Source organism: Salmo trutta, chromosome 19, assembly GCF_901001165.1.
Source record: "Salmo trutta chromosome 19, fSalTru1.1, whole genome shotgun sequence".
Taxonomy (NCBI): domain Eukaryota; kingdom Metazoa; phylum Chordata; class Actinopteri; order Salmoniformes; family Salmonidae; genus Salmo; species Salmo trutta.
This window is the reverse complement of record NC_042975.1, coordinates 1256098-1271472: the sequence shown is the minus strand read 5'-3', so window position 1 is coordinate 1271472 and position 15375 is coordinate 1256098.

The window sequence follows — 15375 nt, the reverse complement described above, 5'->3', positions numbered from 1 at the left end:
CTCACAGTGAAATGCTGAATACAACAGGTGTAGTAGACCTTACAGTGAAATGCTGAATACAACAAGTGTAGACCTCACAGTGAAATGCTGAATACAACAGGTGTAGTAGACCTTACAGTGAAATGCTGAATACAACAGGTGTAGTAGACCTCACAGTGAAATGCTGAATACAACAGGTGTAGTAGACCTCACAGTGAAATGCTGAATACAACAGGTGTAGTAGACCTCACAGTGAAATGCTGAATACAACAGGTGGTGTAGACCTCACAGTGAAATGCTGAATACAACAGGTGTAGTAGACCTCACAGTGAAATGCTGAATACAACAGGTGTAGTAGACCTCACAGTGAAATGCTGAATACAACAGGTGTAGTAGACCTTACAGTGAAATGCTGAATACAACAGGTGTAGTAGACCTTACAGTGAAATGCTGAATACAACAGGTGGTGTAGACCTCACAGTGAAATGCTGAATACAACAGGTGTAGACCTCACAGTGAAATGCTGAATACAACAGGTGTAGTAGACCTTACAGTGAAATGCTGAATACAACAGGTGTAGTAGACCTCACAGTGAAATGCTGAATACAACAGGTGTAGTAGACCTCACAGTGAAATACTGAATACAACAGGTGTAGTAGACCTCACAGTGAAATGCTGAATACAACAGGTGTAGTAGACCTTACAGTGAAATGCTGAATACAACAGGTGTAGACCTCACAGTGAAATGCTGAATACAACAGGTGTAGTAGACCTTACAGTGAAATGCTGAATACAACAGGTGTAGTAGACCTTACAGTGAAATGCTGAATACAACAGGTGTAGTAGACCTCACACTGAAATACTGAATACAACAGGTGTAGTAGACCTCACAGTGAAATGCTGAATACAACAGGTGTAGGAGACCTCACAGTGAAATGCTGAATACAACAGGTGTAGTAGACCTCACAGTGAAATGCTGAATACAACAGGTGTAGTAGACCTCACAGTGAAATGCTGAATACAACAGGTGTAGTAGACCTCACAGTGAAATGCTGAATACAACAGGTGTAGTAGACCTCACAGTGAAATGCTGAATACAACAGGTGTAGTAGACCTCACAGTGAAATGCTGAATACAACAGGTGTAGTAGACCTTACAGTGAAATGCTGAATACAACAAGTGTAGACCTCACAGTGAAATGCTGAATACAACAGGTGTAGTAGACCTTACAGTGAAATGCTGAATACAACAGGTGTAGTAGACCTCACAATGAAATGCTGAATACAACAGGTGTAGTAGACCTCACAGTGAAATGCTGAATACAACAGGTGTAGTAGACCTCACAGTGAAATGCTGAATACAACAGGTGGTGTAGACCTCACAGTGAAATGCTGAATACAACAGGTGTAGTAGACCTCACAGTGAAATGCTGAATACAACAGGTGGAGTAGACCTCACAGTGAAATGCTGAATACAACAGGTGTAGTAGACCTTACAGTGAAATGCTGAATACAACAGGTGTAGTAGACCTTACAGTGAAATGCTGAATACAACAGGTGGTGTAGACCTCACAGTGAAATGCTGAATACAACAGGTGTAGTAGACCTCACAGTGAAATGCTGAATACAACAGGTGTAGTAGACCTTACAGTGAAATGCTGAATACAACAGGTGTAGACCTCACAGTGAAATGCTGAATACAACAGGTGTAGTAGACCTTACAGTGAAATGCTGAATACAACAGGTGTAGTAGACCTCACAGTGAAATGCTGAATACAACAGGTGTAGTAGACCTCACACTGAAATGCTGAATACAACAGGTGTAGTAGACCTCACAGTGAAATGCTGAATACAACAGGTGTAGTAGACCTTACAGTGAAATGCTGAATACAACAGGTGTAGTAGACCTTACAGTGAAATGCTGAATACAACAGGTGGTGTAGACCTCACAGTGAAATGCTGAATACAACAGGTGTAGTAGACCTCACAGTGAAATGCTGAATACAACAGGTGTAGTAGACCTCACAGTGAAATGCTGAATACAACAGGTGTAGTAGACCTCACAGTGAAATGCTGAATACAACAGGTGTAGTAGACCTCACAGTGAAATGCTGAATACAACAGGTGTAGTAGACCTCACAGTGAAATGCTGAATGCAACAGGTGTAGTAGACCTCACAGTGAAATGCTGAATACAACAGGTGTAGTAGACCTCACAGTGAAATGCGGAATACAACAGGTGTAGACCTCACAGTGAAATGCTGAATACAACAGGTGTAGTAGACCTTACAGTGAAATGCTGAATACAACATGTGTAGACCTCACAGTGAAATGCTGAATACAACAGGTGTAGACCTCACAGTGAAATGATGAATACAACAGGTGTAGTAGACCTTACAGCGAAATGCTGAATACAACAGGTGTAGTAGACCTCACAGTGAAATGCTGAATACAACAGGTGTAGTAGACCTCACAGTGAAATGCTGAATACAACAGGTGTAGTAGACCTTACAGTGAAATGCTGAATACAACAGGTGTAGTAGACCTCACAGTGAAATGCTGAATACAACAGGTGTAGTAGACCTTACAGTGAAATGCTGAATACAACAGGTGTAGGAGACCTCACAGTGAAATGCTGAATACAACAGGTGTAGTAGACCTCACAGTGAAATGCTGAATACAACAGGTGTAGTAGACCTCACAGTGAAATGCTGAATACAACAGGTGTAGTAGACCTCACAGTGAATTGCTGAATACAACAGGTGTAGTAGACCTCACAGTGAAATGCTGAATACAACAGGTGTAGTAGACCTCACAGTGAAATGCTGAATACAACAGGTGTAGTAGACCTTACAGTGAAATGCTGAATACAACAAGTGTAGACCTCACAGTGAAATGCTGAATACAACAGGTGTAGTACACCTTACAGTGAAATGCTGAATACAACAGGTGTAGTAGACCTCACAGTGAAATGCTGAATACAACAGGTGTAGTAGACCTCACAGTGAAATGCTGAATACAACAGGTGTAGTAGACCTCACAGTGAAATGCTGAATACAACAGGTGGTGTAGACCTCACAGTGAAATGCTGAATACAACAGGTGTAGTAGACCTCACAGTGAAATGCTGAATACAACAGGTGTAGTAGACCTCACAGTGAAATGCTGAATACAACAGGTGTAGTAGACCTTACAGTGAAATGCTGAATACAACAGGTGTAGTAGACCTTACAGTGAAATGCTGAATACAACAGGTGGTGTAGACCTCACAGTGAAATGCTGAATACAACAGGTGTAGACCTCACAGTGAAATGCTGAATTCAACAGGTGTAGTAGACCTTACAGTGAAATGCTGAATACAACAGGTGTAGTAGACCTCACAGTGAAATGCTGAATACAACAGGTGTAGTAGACCTTACAGTGAAATGCTGAATACAACAGGTGTAGTAGACCTCACAGTGAAATGCTGAATACAACAGGTGTAGTAGACCTCACAGTGAAATGCTGAATACAACAGGTGTAGTAGACCTCACAGTGAAATACTGAATACAACAGGTGTAGTAGACCTCACAGTGAAATGCTGAATACAACAGGTGTAGTAGACCTTACAGTGAAATGCTGAATACAACAGGTGTAGACCTCACAGTGAAATGCTGAATACAACAGGTGTAGTAGACCTTACAGTGAAATGCTGAATACAACAGGTGTAGTAGACCTTACAGTGAAATGCTGAATACAACAGGTGTAGTAGACCTCACACTGAAATACTGAATACAACAGGTGTAGTAGACCTCACAGTGAAATGCTGAATACAACAGGTGTAGGAGACCTCACAGTGAAATGCTGAATACAACAGGTGTAGTAGACCTGACAGTGAAATGCTGAATACAACAGGTGTAGTAGACCTCACAGTGAAATGCTGAATACAAAAGGTGTAGTAGACCTCACAGTGAAATGCTGAATACAACAGGTGTAGTAGACCTCACAGTGAAATGCTGAATACAACAGGTGTAGTAGACCTCACAGTGAAATGCTGAATACAACAGGTGTAGTAGACCTTACAGTGAAATGCTGAATACAACAAGTGTAGACCTCACAGTGAAATGCTGAATACAACAGGTGTAGTAGACCTTACAGTGAAATGCTGAATACAACAGGTGTAGTAGACCTCACAATGAAATGCTGAATACAACAGGTGTAGTAGACCTCACAGTGAAATGCTGAATACAACAGGTGTAGTAGACCTCACAGTGAAATGCTGAATACAACAGGTGGTGTAGACCTCACAGTGAAATGCTGAATACAACAGGTGTAGTAGACCTCACAGTGAAATGCTGAATACAACAGGTGTAGTAGACCTCACAGTGAAATGCTGAATACAACAGGTGTAGTAGACCTTACAGTGAAACGCTGAATACAACAGGTGTAGTAGACCTTACAGTGAAATGCTGAATACAACAGGTGGTGTAGACCTCACAGTGAAATGCTGAATACAACAGGTGTAGTAGACCTCACAGTGAAATGCTGAATACAACAGGTGTAGTAGACCTTACAGTGAAATGCTGAATACAACAGGTGTAGACCTCACAGTGAAATGCTGAATACAACAGGTGTAGTAGACCTTACAGTGAAATGCTGAATACAACAGGTGTAGTAGACCTCACAGTGAAATGCTGAATACAACAGGTGTAGTAGACCTCACACTGAAATGCTGAATACAACAGGTGTATTAGACCTCACAGTGAAATGCTGAATACAACAAGTGGTGTAGACCTCACAGTGAAATGCTGAATACAACAGGTGTAGTAGACCTCACAGTGAAATGCTGAATACAACAGGTGTAGTAGACCTCACAGTGAAATGCTGAATACAACAGGTGTAGTAGACCTTACAGTGAAATGCTGAATACAACAGGTGTAGTAGACCTTACAGTGAAATGCTGAATACAACAGGTGGTGTAGACCTCACAGTGAAATGCTGAATACAACAGGTGTAGTAGACCTCACAGTGAAATGCTGAATACAACAGGTGTAGTAGACCTCACAGTGAAATGCTGAATACAACAGGTGTAGTAGACCTCACAGTGAAATGCTGAATACAACAGGTGTAGTAGACCTCACAGTGAAATGCTGAATACAACAGGTGTAGTAGACCTCACAGTGAAATGCTGAATACAACAAGTGTAGACCTCACAGTGAAATGCTGAATACAACAGGTGTAGTAGACCTTACAGTGAAATGCTGAATACAACAGGTGTAGTAGACCTCACAATGAAATGCTGAATACAACAGGTGTAGTAGACCTTACAGTGAAATGCTGAATACAACATGTGTAGTAGACCTCACAGTGAAATGCTGAATACAACAGGTGGTGTAGACCTCACAGTGAAATGCTGAATACAACAGGTGTAGTAGACCTCACAGTGAAATGCTGAATACAACAGGTGTAGTAGACCTCACAGTGAAATGCTGAATACAACAGGTGTAGTAGACCTTACAGTGAAATGCTGAATACAACAGGTGTAGTAGACCTTACAGTGAAATGCTGAATACAACAGGTGGTGTAGACCTCACAGTGAAATGCTGAATACAACAGGTGTAGTAGACCTCACAGTGAAATGCTGAATACAACAGGTGTAGTAGACCTTACAGTGAAATGCTGAATACAACAGGTGTAGACCTCACAGTGAAATGCTGAATACAACAGGTGTAGTAGACCTTACAGTGAAATGCTGAATACAACAGGTGTAGTAGACCTCACAGTGAAATGCTGAATACAACAGGTGTAGTAGACCTCACACTGAAATGCTGAATACAACAGGTGTATTAGACCTCACAGTGAAATGCTGAATACAACAAGTGGTGTAGACCTCACAGTGAAATGCTGAATACAACAGGTGTAGTAGACCTCACAGTGAAATGCTGAATACAACAGGTGTAGTAGACCTCACAGTGAAATGCTGAATACAACAGGTGTAGTAGACCTTACAGTGAAATGCTGAATACAACAGGTGTAGTAGACCTTACAGTGAAATGCTGAATACAACAGGTGGTGTAGACCTCACAGTGAAATGCTGAATACAACAGGTGTAGTAGACCTCACAGTGAAATGCTGAATACAACAGGTGTAGTAGACCTCACAGTGAAATGCTGAATACAACAGGTGTAGTAGACCTCACAGTGAAATGCTGAATACAACAGGTGTAGTAGACCTCACAGTGAAATGCTGAATACAACAGGTGTAGTAGACCTCACAGTGAAATGCTGAATACAACAGGTGTAGTAGACCTCACAGTGAAATGCTGAATACAACAGGTGTAGTAGACCTCACAGTGAAATGCTGAATACAACAGGTGTAGACCTCACAGTGAAATGCTGAATACAACAGGTGTAGTAGACCTTACAGTGAAATGCTGAATACAACAGGTGTAGACCTCACAGTGAAATGCTGAATACAACAGGTGTAGACCTCACAGTGAAATGATGAATACAACAGGTGTAGTAGACCTTACAGTGAAATGCTGAATACAACAGGTGTAGTAGACCTCACAGTGAAATGCTGAATACAACAGGTGTAGTAGACCTCACAGTGAAATGCTGAATACAACAGGTGTAGTAGACCTCACAGTGAAATGCTGAATACAACAGGTGTAGTAGACCTCACAGTGAAATACTGAATACAACAGGTGTAGTAGACCTCACAGTGAAATGCTGAATACAACAGGTGTAGTAGACCTTACAGTGAAATGCTGAATACAACAGGTGTAGACCTCACAGTGAAATGCTGAATATAACAGGTGTAGTAGACCTTACAGTGAAATGCTGAATACAACAGGTGTAGTAGACCTCACAGTGAAATGCTGAATACAACAGGTGTAGTAGACCTCACAGTGAAATGCTGAATACAACAGGTGGTGTAGACCTCACAGTGAAATGCTGAATACAACAGGTGTAGTACACCTTACAGTGAAATGCTGAATACAACAGGTGTAGTAGACCTCACAGTGAAATGCTGAATACAACAGGTGTAGTAGACCTTACAGTGAAATGCTGAATACAACAGGTGTAGTAGACCTCACAGTGAAATGCTGAATACAACAGGTGTAGTAGACCTCACAGTGAAATGCTGAATACAACAGGTGGTGTAGACCTCACAGTGAAATGCTGAATACAACAGGTGCAGTAGACCTTACAGTGAAATGCTGAATAAAACAGGTGTAGTAGACCTCACAGTGAAATGCTGAATACAACAGGTGTAGTAGACCTCACAGTGAAATGCTGAATACAACAGGTGGTGTAGACCTCACAGTGAAATGCTGAATACAACAGGTGTAGTAGACCTCACAGTGAAATGCTGAATACAACAGGTGTAGTAGACCTCACAGTGAAATGCTGAATACAACAGGTGCAGTAGACCTTGCAGTGAAATGCTGAATACAACAGGTGTAGTAGACCTTACAGTGAAATGCTGAATACAACAGGTGTAGACCTCACAGTGAAATGCTGAATACAACAGGTGTAGTAGACCTCACAGTGAAATGCTGAATACAACAGGTGTAGTAGACCTCGCAGTGAAATGCTGAATACAACAGGTGTAGTAGACCTCACAGTGAAATGCTGAATACAACAGGTGTAGTAGACCTTGCAGTGAAATGCTGAATACAACAGGTGTAGTAGACCTTACAGTGAAATGTTGAATACAACAGGTGTAGTAGACCTTACAGTGAAATGCTGAATACAACAGGTGTAGTAGACCTCACAGTGAAATGCTGAATACAACAGGTGTAGTAGACCTCACAGTGAAATGCTGAATACAACAGGTGTAGTAGACCTCACAGTGAAATGCTGAATACAACAGGTGTAGTAGACCTCACAGTGAAATGCTGAATACAACAGGTGTAGTAGACCTCACAGTGAAATGCTGAATACAACAGGTGTAGTAGACCTTACAGTGAAATGCTGAATACAACAGGTGTAGTAGACCTCACAGTGAAATGCTGAATACAACAGGTGTAGTAGACCTCACAGTGAAATACTGAATACAACAGGTGTAGACCTCACAGTGAAATGCTGAATACAACAGGTGTAGACCTTACAGTGAAATGCTGAATACAACAGGTGTAGTAGACCTCACAGTGAAATGCTGAATACAACAGGTGTAGTAGACCTCACAGTGAAATGCTGAATACAACAGGTGTAGTAGACCTCACAGTGAAATGCTGAATACAACAGGTGTAGTAGACCTCACAGTGAAATGCTGAATACAACAGGTGTAGTAGACCTCACAATGAAATGCTGAATACAACAGGTGTAGTAGACCTCACAGTGAAACGCTGAATACAACAGGTGTAGTAGACCTCACAGTGAAATGCTGAATACAACAGGTGTAGTAGACCTTACAGTGAAATGCTGAATACAACAGGTGTAGTAGACCTCACAGTGAAATGCTGAATACAACAGGTGTAGTAGACCTCACAGTGAAATGCTGAATACAACAGGTGTAGTAGACCTCACAGTGAAATGCTGAATACAACAGGTGTAGTAGACCTCACAGTGAAATACTGAATACAACAGGTGTAGTAGACCTCACAGTGAAATGCTGAATACAACAGGTGTAGTAGACCTCACAGTGAAATGCTGAATACAACAGGTGTAGTAGACCTCACAGTGAAATGCTGAATACAACAGGTGTAGTAGACCTCACAGTGAAATGCTGAATACAACAGGTGTAGTAGACCTAGAAAAATAAGAGTTACAAATAAACTGAAGAAGAGAGAAAGGAGCTACAGTAAAATAACAATAATGAGGCTTCATACAGGGGTACCACTACCGAGTCAATGTGTTACCGCTACCGAGTCAATGTGTTACCGCTACCGAGTCAATGTGTTACCGCTACCGAGTCAATGTGTTACCGCTACCGAGTCAATGTGTTACCGCTACCGAGTCAATGTGTTACCGCTACCGAGTCAATGTGTTACCGCTACCGAGTCAATGTGTTACCGCTAACGAGTCAATGTGTTACCGCTAACGAGTCAATGTGTTACCGCTACCGAGTCAATGTGTTACCGCTACCGAGTCAATGTGTTACCGCTAACGAGTCAATGTGTTACCGCTACCGAGTCAATGTGTTACCGCTACCGAGTCAATGTGTTACCGCTACCGAGTCAATGTGTTACCGCTACCGAGTCAATGTGTTACCGCTACCGAGTCAATGTGTTACCGCTACAGAGTCAATGTGTTACCGCTAACGAGTCAATGTGTTACCGCTAACGAGTCAATGTGTTACCGCTAACGAGTCAATGTGTTACCGCTACCGAGTCAATGTGTTACCGCTAACGAGTCAATGTGTTACCGCTACCGAGTCAATGTGTTACCGCTACCGAGTCAATGTGTACCGCTACCGAGGTCAATGTGTTACCGCTACCGAGTCAATGTGTTACCGCTACCGAGTCAATGTGTTACCGCTACCGAGTCAATGTGTTACCGCTACCGAGTCAATGTGTTACCGCTACGAGTCAATGTGTTACCGCTACCGAGTCAATGTGTTACCGCTAACGAGTCAATGTGTTTACCGCTAAAACCAGAGTCAAATGTGTTACCCGCTAACGAGTCAATGTGGTTACCGCTAACCGAGTCAATGTGTTACCGCTACCGAGTCATGTGTTACCCGCTAAACCGAGTCAATGTGTTACCGCTACCGAGTCAATGTGGTGACCGCTACCGAGTCAATGTGTTACCAGCTACCGAGTCAATGTGTTACCGCTACCGAGTCAATGTGTTTCCGCTACCGAGTCAATGGTGTTACCGCTAACGAGGCATGTGTTACCGCTACGAGTCAAATTGTTTACCGGCTAACGAGTCATGTGTTACCGCTACGGAGTCAATGTGTTACCGCTGGGGACGCGGGAGTCAATGTGGTTACCGCTACCGAGTCAATGTGTTACCGCTACCGAGTCAATGTGTTTACCGGCTACCGAGTCAATGTGTTACCGCTACGAGTCAATGTGTTACCGCTACCGAGTCAATGTGTACCGTACCGCTACGGTCAATGTGTTACCGCTACCGAGTCAATGTGTTTACCGCTACCGAGTCAATGTGTTACCGCTACACGAGTCAATGTTTACCGCTACCGAGTCAATGTGTTACCGCTACCGAGTCAATGTGTTCCGCTACCGAGTCAATGTGTTACCGCTACCGAGTCAATGTGTTACCGCTACAGAGTCAATGTGTTACCGCTACCGAGTCAATGTGTTACCGCTACCGAGTCAATGTGTTACCGCTCCGATTCAATGTGTTACCGCTAACGAGTCAATGTGTTACCGCTACGAGTCAATGTGTTACCGCTACCGAGTCAATGTGTTACCGCTACCGAGTCATGTGTTTACCGCTAACGAGTCAATGTGTTTACCGCTACCGAGTCAATGTGTTACCGCTACCGAGTCAATGTGTTACGCAACGAAGGCATGTGTTACCGCTACGAAGTCAATGTGTTACCGCTACCGAGTCAATGTGTTACCGCTACCGGTCAATGTGTTACCGCTACCCGAGTCAATGTGTTACCGCTACCGAGTCAATGTGTTTTTTTTTTTTTACGCTACCGAGTCAATGTGTTACCGCTACCGAGTCAATGTGTTACCGCTACCGAGTCAATGTGTTACCGCTACCGAGTCAATGTGTTACCGCTACCGAGTCAATGTGTTACCGCTAACGAGTCAATGTGTTACCGCTACCGAGTCAATGTGTTACCGCTACCGAGTCAATGTGTTACCGCTACCGAGTCAATGTGTTACCGCTACCGAGTCAATGTGTTACCGCTAACGAGTCAATGTGTTACCGCTACCGAGTCAATGTGTTACCGCTACCGAGTCAATGTGTTACGCTACCGAGTCAATGTGTTACCGCTACCGAGTCAATGTGTTACCGCTACCGAGTCAATGTGTTACCGCTAACGAGTCAATGTGTTACCGCTACCGAGTCAATGTGTTACCGCTACCGAGTCAATGTGTTACCGCTAACGAGTCAATGTGTTACCGCTAACGAGTCAATGTGTTACCGCTAACGAGTCAATGTGTTACCGCTACCGAGTCAATGTGTTACCGCTAACGAGTCAATGTGTTACCGCTACCGAGTCAATGTGTTACCGCTACCGAGTCAATGTGTTACCGCTACCGAGCCAATGTGTTACCGCTACCCGAGTCAATGGTTACCGCTAACGAGTCAATGTGTTACCGCTACCGAGTCAATGTGTTACCGCTTACCGAGTCAATGTGTTACCGCTACCGAGTCAATGTGTTACCGCTACCGAGTCAATGTGTTACCGCTAACGAGTCAATTGTGTACCGCTTAACGAGTCAATGTGTTACCGCTAACGAGTCAATGTGTTACGCTACCGAGTCAATGTGTTACCGCTACCGAGTCAATGTGTTACCGCTAACGATGTCAATGTGTTACCGCTAACGAGTCAATGTGTTACCGCTAACGAGTCAATGTGTTACCGCTACCGAGTCAATGTGTTACCGCTAACGAGTCAATGTGTTACCGCTACCGAGTCAATGTGTTACCGCTACCGAGTCAATGTGTTACCGCTACCGAGTCAATGTGTTACCGCTACCGAGTCAATGTGTTACCGCTAACGAGTCAATGTGTTACCGCTAACGAGTCAATGTCTTACCGCTACCGAGTCAATGTGTTACCGCTACCGAGTCAATGTGTTACCGCTACCGAGTCAATGTGTTACCGCTAACGAGTCAATGTGTTACCGCTACCGAGTCAATGTGTTACCGCTACCGAGTCAATGTGTTACCGCTACCGAGTCAATGTGTTACCGCTACCGAGTCAATGTGTTACCGCTAACGAGTCAATGTGTTACCGCTACCGAGTCAATGTGTTACCGCTAACGAGTCAATGGTTTACGTACCGAGTCAATGTGTTACCGACGAAGTCAATGTGTACCGCTACCGAGTCCAATGTGTTACCGCTAACGAGTCAATGTGTTACCGCTAACGAGTCAATGTGTTACCGCTACCGAGTCAATGTGTTACCGCTAACGAGTTCAATGTGTTACCGCTAACGAGTCAATGTGTTACGCTACCGAGTCAATGTGTTACCGCTACAGAGTCAATGTGTTACGCTTAACGAGTCCCAATGTCTTTACCGGCTACCGAGTCAATGTGTTACCGTACTACAGAGTCAATGTGTTACCGCTTAACGAGTCAATGTGTTACCGCTACCGAGTCAATGTGTTACCGCTACCGAGTCAATGTGTTACCGCTACCGAGTACAAGTGTGTTACCGCTAACGAGTCAATGTGTTACCGCTATCCGAGTCAATGTGTTACCGCTACCGAGTCCAATGTGTTACCGCTTACCGAGGTCAATGTGTTACCGATACCGAGTCATCGTGATTACCGCTACCGAGTCAATGTGTTACCGCTAACGAGTCAATGTGTTACCGCTACCGAGTCAACTTGTGTTATCCGTACCGAGTCAATGGTTTACGCTACCGAGTAGTCACTGTGTTACCGCTACCGAGTCAATGTGTTACCGCTAACCGAGTCAATGTGTTACCGCTACGAAGTCAATGTGGTTAACGCTACAGAGTCAATGTGTTACCGCTAACCGCGTCAATGTGTTACCGCTACCGAGTCAATGTGTTACCGCTACCGAGTCAATGTGTTACCGCTACCGAGTCAATGTGTTACCACTAACGAGTCAATGTGTTACCGCTAACGAGTCAATGTGTTACCGCTACCGAGTCAATGTGTGGAGGTTTATCAATAAAAGCACTATTCTTTTTTTATTTTTTATAAAATGTGATTTTTGTAAACAAAAATAAATTATAATCAAGACATGGGTGGAATAAATCATTTTTATCTTGAGCAAATATAAATTAAAAAAAGGTTTCCATCACTATTATTTTGGACTGAAGAAATTGGAAGGACACATTTTACACACAGTATTTAATGGAAATGATAAACGAGCCCCATTGAACACAAATCAAGGCTGGTCTACACACCACATGATGGACAGAGTTTTACTGTGTGTGTGCTGCAAATGTATGTCTTGCACTTGAAGCATGTGTACTGTGTCTTCTTGCCCTTCACACATCACAACACTTCTTGTTGCTACCGGCAAGAACAGCTCAATTAAGCAAAGAGAAACGACAGTCCATCATTACTTTAAGACAAGAAGGTCAGTCAATCCAGAAAATGACAAGAACTTTGAAGGTTTGTTCAATCGAGATGAAAACACTTAGTTCAGGAATTTTACTAACATGTCACTCACTCACTCACTCACTCACTCACTCACTCACTCACTCACTCACTCACTCACTCACTCACTCACTCACTCACTCACTCACTCACTCACTCACACTCACTCACTCACTCACTCACTCACTCACTCACTCACTCACTCACTCACTCACTCACATATATAGTTACATCAGGCCAAGGTAGGAGAGTCAGACACACACACATACAACAACATCCCTCACACTTACTTCCTGTATTGGAGTTGTTGGTTCTGTGGGTCGGGGCGGATGGGGCACCAGCATCCTCCTCCTGAATCCTCTTCACGATGGCTGCAGAAGCTGGGGTCCTTGGGAAATGTTTCCTCCTCTGGATTGGAGGTCTTACCAATGCCTTGCCCAGCTCCTTGAGAAAGAGCCGTCTCTTCTGGAGCTTCCCTCTGTTCCAATCTGGGTTCAACACCATCCAGATGACAAATGCGTTGTATTGCCGAGATGTCCAAGGTATTGAAGAATATCACAAGTGTCCAGCGTAGGGTTCTTCTTTTGCAGCTGTAGCCAGTCACCAGCTTGTCTAAATTGTCCACCCTTCCTTTTGTGGCATTGTAATCCATTATGATTTCCTGTTTTTGATGTTCCTGGCCACAGAGTCTCCCTACCCAATGCAGCGTACTCATGAGTACCACATTTTTGCCTTTCTTTAGCACATAGGACACTAGGGATGTGTCGGCCGTGAACACAAACTTAGAGGAGTTGATAGGTCTTTTCCGTGTATTAAACAGCTGAGGTGGGATCTCTGGCTTGTTTTTTTCATAATGTTCCTACCATAGTCAGCTTCCTCTTGAGGAGCACCTGTCCCAGCTTGTGTGAAGTGAAAAAAGTTATCACATGTGATGTTGTGGCCACGGAGTCCTTGTCACGTCCAGGACAACCCGCATCCCTTGGTTCTTCTCAGGGGCTCCTCCATCGGGATTCCCCATATACACTTGAAAGTTCCACGTATATGACGAAGCAGCATCACAGGCAGCCCAGATCTTGATTCCATATTTTGCAGGTTTAGACGGTATGTACTGCCTGAAGGGACAGGAAGCTGCTCATCAACAGTAACGTTGGGACCAGGGTTGTAAAACAGGGGAAGGTGGTCCACCCACTTGTCCCACACTGACCTCATTGCAGCTTTATTTTATTTATTTATTTAACTAGGCAAGTCAGTTAAGAACAAATTCTTATTTACAATGAAGGCCTATCAAATGGTAAAAGGCCTCCTGCGGGGGCTGGGACTGGGATTAAAAAAATAATAATAATAAATAAATATAGAACAAAACACACATCACAAAAAGAGCGAGAACACAGCACTACGTAAAGAGAGACGTAAGACAACAATATAGCAAGGCAGCAAAAAGTCAAAGGGGTCTGAATACTTTCCGTATCCACTGTACACAGGTTAAACAGCCTGGATCAACTGATTTAGAAGCAGTGGGAATGTGTAGCAACTGTCTGATTCGACAGCAGTTTTAGCCCATGACCTCTGACCCCTGTAGAACCTCCTAACCCTGTCCCTAACCTTAACCCTAAACCATATCCCTAACCCTAAACCATATCCCTAACCCTAAACCCTGTCCCTAACCTTAACCCTAAACCATATCCCTAACCCTAAACCATATCCCTAACCTTAACCCTAAACCTAAACCCTGTCCCTAACCCTAAACCATATCCCTAACCCTAAACCATATCCCTAACCCTAAACCCTGTCCCTAACCTTAACCCTAAACCATATCCCTAACCCTAAACCATATCCCTAAACCTAAACCTAAACCCTGTCCCTAACCCTAAACCATATCCCTAACCCTAAACCTAAACCATATCCCTAATCCTAAACCCTGTCCCTAACCTTAACCCTAAACCATATCCCTAACCCTAAACCATATCCCTAACCCTAACCCTAAACCTAAACCTAAACCCTGTCCCTAACCCTAAACCATATCCCTAACCCTAAACCCTGTCCCTAACCTTAACCCTAAACCATATCCCTAACCCTAAACCTAAACCATATCCCTAACCCTAAACCCTGTCCCTAACCTTAACCCTAAACCATATCCCTAACCTTAACCCTAAACCTAAACCTAAACCCTGTCCCTAACCCTAAACCATA